Source organism: Triticum urartu, chromosome 4A (assembly GCF_056163025.1).
Source record: "Triticum urartu cultivar PI428250 chromosome 4A, HENAU_Tu73, whole genome shotgun sequence".
In the NCBI taxonomy this organism is placed as follows: Eukaryota; Viridiplantae; Streptophyta; class Magnoliopsida; order Poales; family Poaceae; genus Triticum; species Triticum urartu.
Window position 1 is genome coordinate 281422502 of NC_141876.1, and position 6246 is coordinate 281428747.

The 6246-nt window shown below is 46.8% G+C and overlaps 1 pseudogene; it reads left to right on the forward strand.

Annotated features, from left to right (window-relative positions):
- Window positions 1-1270: 1270 nt before the first annotated feature.
- Window positions 1271-2621, forward strand: LOC147975603 (uncharacterized; annotated as a pseudogene).
- Window positions 2622-6246: the final 3625 nt, after the last annotated feature.

The following is a 6246-nucleotide window of genomic DNA, read 5'->3' on the forward strand; positions in this document are numbered from 1 at the left end:
ATTGATGTCCTCATCACTACGACTACTCTCCAAGCCCTAAGAGAACATAAGACGAGACCTCATCTATACACCATTGGACACAAGGTGAACTCGCTCCTCTTCGAACCATCACTTTCCATACGTGAGACATGGCTACTACATCAAACATGTGTGCTATGCATGACCAGGAACCAAGAGGAAGACCATGGAGAAGAAGGCGAGGAGACCAAGCGCGAGGAACGAGAAGAAGAGCTATGGAAGAAGCTCCACCCACCGGACGACTGGTCGGGACCGGACGTCCGACGCCTGAAGACCCACCGGACGACCGGCCCGGACCGGACGACCGGCAATCCCGCACCCGAGCCAAACGAGTGGACGTCTGACAAGTCTCGGACATTCTACACACTCCAGCGACCGGACGTCCGACTGTCTCCGGAAATCCGGTGCCACGTCAACCGAGCCAAATCGCCGGACGTCCGACAAGTACTGGACGACCGGACCCTCATGAGCCACCGGACGTCCGGTACCCGTCGGACGTCCGACGCCTGTCTGTGCACAGTGTATCGGGCCGATCCCATGTATCCCTTCGCCCTCACTTACCCCTTCGTGGCCCTAGACTATATATACTCCTCCACCTCCACCATTTGAGGGTTAGCGTTGGTTTAGCTCATACTTAGAGATAGAGCTTCGCTCATCCACATCGGATCTACTCCTCGTGAGAGACCGCGGCCTCTTCGGAGAAGATCCCTTTGGATTCAAGACCTCCTTTTGGAGAAGAACATCAAGACCTCCTCACGGAGAAGACCGGCTACCTTTGTATCGTCCGTTGTTGACTTTGGATCTTGTATCTCACCTTTGTGTTCATCGATCTAGCGCATGTGTGATCTATTCTTGTTGGTTGAGTGATTCTCTTGTGTTTCCTCTTGTGTTTTCCCTCGTTTTCCCCTCGTGTTCTTCGCGTTCTTGGACGGGATCCGCTCCTTTCATGAAAGATCGGCCCCTAGGGTTCCTACCCTACATCAGACAACATCACCACCACTATCGTGAAGGTCATGAGCTCAACACCAACAACCGCTCAACGACTTCACCATCTCTCTTGGCATCTTCGTCAAGCGACTTCAAGGCATCTTCGCCTACAGACATACGACATCTTCGCCCACAAGCACTTCAAGAGAAGCTCCCCAAGCTCAAGTCCGTGACTTCCATGAGCTACTACGACCTCGACATCGACCATGAGATTCCTTTATATGGGACTCTAGAACCCGAGGAGTATCTCGAGTGGGAGTGTTTGATGGACGACTACCTCAAGCTACATCAAGTTCCTCTGGAGGATCAACTGAAGTGCGCCACAAGGAACTTCCATGACTACGCGTCCACATGGTGGCTTCACACACCTTCGGAGACCTACGACATGAGTTGGCCCAAGATGAAGAGAGCTTTGCGGGATGAGTTCGTGCCCCCAACCTACATGGAACAACTTCAATGCCAATTGGAGAATACCATCCAAGGATCCAAGTCCATAGACGAGTACTTCAAGGAGATGAAGAAAGCCTTGCGACGAGCCGGCCTGGACGACCCCATTTCGATGAAGTTCCACTTCATGATGGGATTACACAACGACATCTCCAAGACAATCTTCCTCGAGAATTACAAGTCCCTCGACGACAACTACATTGGTGCTCTCAAGGTGGAACAAGAACTCATGAAAGCTAAGGCTTCTCCACCCCAAGCTCACTTTGCGACGACCAAGCTCCATGAGAACGAGCATGAGGCTAGTACCACCATGATGTCCAAGCCTGACGAGCTCCAAGACGATGCTCCCAAGTTCGACTTCACCGCCATCCCTCTTTGTGGCATTGATGATGCCGAGTCCTCCATGACTCTTTTTCAAGACGGTGCGGCGACAAGTACGACTATGGAGACCCTTAAGGACCAAGCTTTGGAGGCGAGCGACAAGGTGGTGAGCAAGGATGATGCTTCCATCTTAGGAGGCGAGAGTGATGATGTGCCATCTTCAGCCTTCATCCACGGTGACAACAACGAGATGATTGAGCATGGGATTTTCCCTTCGACCACGGCGACGTATGATGACTTGAGTGACTTTTGCCACCATATTGAGAGTGAGAGTGACTTCACCACTAGCCCCATATATGACGAGTTGCCCCAATTCCCATGTGAGGAGAGCCACAACCCCCACCACTTGAGTGAGATGAGTGACTCCACCATATGTGACATTGAGTGCACCTACCTTGAGCGAGTGAGTGAACCACCACATAGAGAGAGTGAGAGAGTTTATAGGTCATGTGAGGCCACTTTCAACACTAACTACTTGACCTCTACCTCTATTGTGTCTTCTCATTTGGTGCTAGGTCCCATCTATGATGACGCGCCGATTTGCGATGACTTCATCCTCCCTTTGGACAAGACGATGGCCATGGTGGAATGTGATGCACCCCCCACATGGTTCCATCAAGATGACGATGACCACCATTTGGTCTTTCCCACCTCACCTACACCACATGAGTGGAATGGCAAAGGTAACATAGGTGAAGGAGATGCTCTAGTTCCACTAGTGGACATTCTTGACAATGATTGCTTGCATGATGTTGATCAACCTATTTCCATGCTTCATGCTAGTGTGACTTCCCCATGCGATGATTTACCCATTTATGATGAGTATGATGATTGCCATGTGGAGTCTATTAGTTATGGTGCCATGTTACATAGGATTTCTTGTGCTAATTCTCTCAGTCACATAATGTTTGACAATCCTCTTCACTTGTCATATGCTATGCATGAGATCAATCATATGTCATATTTGCAATCTCATCTTAGTGACTATGCATATGCCATTAAATAAACCCAATTTGCACAAATGGCATAGATGACAAGCCCATGTTTATTGGCATTTGTTTTTCTTGTGATGATATTGATATGCTTCCTTTGCATCATTTATCTCATATACCATGCCATGACAACCTAGCTTCAGATATGCATTGTTTTGGGTGTTGCCCATTTTCTCCATATGATGTTTCCAATATTTCTCATGAAGAGACCCCCATAGTTTCCTCATACATTTAGGAGATTTTGATTCATCCCATTCATTGCATGATCCCAATACTTATGTGCACAATATGCTCCCCTTGAATACACATGATATTGATGTGCCATATATTTGTATGCTCAATTTGCATCCCCATCGTGTTATACACAATAACTATTCTTTCATGATGGATGACATGTTCTTATACCATGCATCAAATTTCTTTGAGCAATGCTTATCTTGTGCTAACTTTCACGTGCACATACACATCATGATGGATGATGTGTACATTTACTACACGCACAATTTCTTTCGTTTGTGTTTCTTTTGTGTAGGTACCCTTGAATACTTGTCAACCTCGCAATCCCATGAGTTGACAAAACGAGCTATAGAGAGCAACGATGACTTGGAATCCCATGGATTGCCTTTCCCACCGCTCTCTTCGCGCAAATACTTCGCGCATTTCTTCTACTTGGCCCTCACTTGGCTATGGGTTATTGTCCATTACATATTATATGCCCATCTTGCCATGTTCACTTTGCATGATATGCTCATTCCTATGCCTTTGCCATGCATTTGTGACCCATGCTTTGCATTACACATGATGATTGATTCTAGTACTTCTATGTGTATTTGCAAGCTTGGTGGAGATATCACTTATTATTGCCATGTTTGCTTTGTGCCCCATGCCTATGATTATACTATGATCTTGCTTTGTGTTCGTGCTTGCGATATGTCATGTGCATTGCCTATGCCTATTATTTACTCACATGACATCATTGCCATGATTTCCTCTAATGTGTTGCATCTTCGCTCCACTAGTTTGCACGACATGATTGTTATTGCTTCTTTACATATCTCTCCATATGTTGCCTCTCTCATGCTAGATGATTTGCCATGTATTGACTGCAATTATGCCTTTAGTCTTGATAATGAGTTTGCCCCCATAGCATTCTCACATATATTTGGAGATTTTGACATGTTCCTTGTGAAGCATGCTTGTCTTACCTCTTTGCACCATATACCTAGTGCCATGAATATTGCCATTGTTGCATCATATTATTCATGCACTTGTGTTTCTAATGGTTATGTGCAAGAGAAGAGAACCATCATGATGGATGATGTGTTTATCTACCATGCGCATACGTTCTTTTTGTTGTGTACATGTGTAGGATACTTGGACTTCGTGTCGACTTCCATGTCACGTGAGTTAACAATCCGAGCTCTTGAGAGCGAACCACCTTCTACCACGACGATTCTACATCGCACTTGCTTGTACTTCGGCATTGTGAAGGATGCACAAGAACATGCTTTCAAGGTGATATCCTTCTCTTTTGAGAACCCCCAAACCATGAGCATGCATATTGTGGATCATACTACTTGTGTTGCTTGCACCATGCGACTTATTTGTCATCTTGGACCCCTTGCTTGCCCACATGTTAGAGATCTTGCTTCAACTTGTCAATTTCACAATTCCATGCATCATGATATATATGCCTTGTGTGTTGCATCCAATTCTTGGATTACTTACTCCTATCACATGTTTGGTTGCAAAAATGTCATCACTTCACATATGCCATGTCCCATTGATTGCTACATGCTTGCCTTGATTGCCTCACACATGATGAACAATTTCTCTTTCTATTGTGTTGAGTTCCACACTATATTCACTACACCCCATGCAGATTATGCTTGGATTGTCTTGCACTTGACCCATGTGTTTAGACACTTCATTTCTTTTGGTATTGTGAATGATTCCTATGCCTACCATAGACCTTTCATTGAGCATTTTTTGAATGCTTGCTATGAACTTGAGGTAGATGCTTCTTCTCTTGTCACACATATTTGCATCACTACCTCACATTCACATGCTTGTCCCCATGATTTATTTGCTTGTGCTAGATTGATATGCTTACATGCCATGTCACAATCCTTTGTCACACCATATGCTTTGCATGATGACGACACTTGTTTGGTGATTCACCTCTTGAATGCTTGGTTTTGCACTAACGCTAACCACATTTATTTTTCCAAGTGTTTGTTGTCCTTGCTCATTTTGAAGGAATCACTAGACGGCGCGACGTTGGAGAGTGCCCACTTCAAGCTTGAAGATGATGACTACTTGGTGAACGTCCGCTTCTACACGGCGAAGCCATCTCCTCCCCATGGTGATTTGGTTTTCGATCCGAGGTCGAATCTTTCCCAAGGGAGGGGAGATGATGCGAAGCATCCTATGGACATCACCATGTCAAGAGTCCGTTTGGCGAGTGACACGTGCGACATCTACTTGACATAACCAAAGGTGAATCATCTCCTTTACACGTGCTCACTTGACCCCTTCGAGGATGGTATACTACTTGACACCCCTCTCGTGTGCATGCATGGGTATTGTCGGAACACTACGGACGACAAGGAGGAGTGCAAGCGCCAAGGAACAACTACACCATCCGCGAGGGAAGCATGGAAGCGACGATGGAAGAAGACGGAGAAAAGCTCCCACGCCCCGGACATCCGGCGACCAGCCCAGACATCCGGCGTGTCCCGAGCCCCCGGACATCCGGCCTTTGGCACGGAAATCCGGACCCCGCCATTCCAGGGAGCAACCAGGTTGGACCCTGCCAGCCCAGACATCCGGCGTCTCGGGAAGGCCCGGACATCCGGCTCCCCTGCCTGCGTGCATGTCACACCCTCGATGCGACTATATCTCCCACGTGTCGAGGCACGACTTAGAGGCATAATCACATTGAAGGCATATGTCGCAAGTTAGGCAATCTTCACAAACATCCCATGTAATATAATTAATAAAAGGGGAGATAACATAGTTGGCTTACACTCGCCACGTCAATCAAGGTACATAAATAACATTACATCATCCAAACACTCATGGCCCGACTACGGCGCCAAAATAAAAGACAACCCAACATGCGACACGGTCCTGATCACCCCTAGCTGGGCACCACTACTGATCATCAGGAAAAGAGACATAGTAACATTGAGAGTCCTCGTCGAACTCCCACTTGAGCTCGAGCGCGTCACCTGGAGCGGAATCAAAAGGCCCTGCATCTGGTGTAATAGTAATCTGTGAGCCACAGGGACTCAGCAATCTCGCACCCTCGCGATCAAGACTATTTAAGCTTATAGGTGTGGCAAGGTAAATATAAGTGGAGCTGCAGCAAGCGACTGCCATATATGGTGACTAACCTATTCGCAAAAGAGAGCGAGAA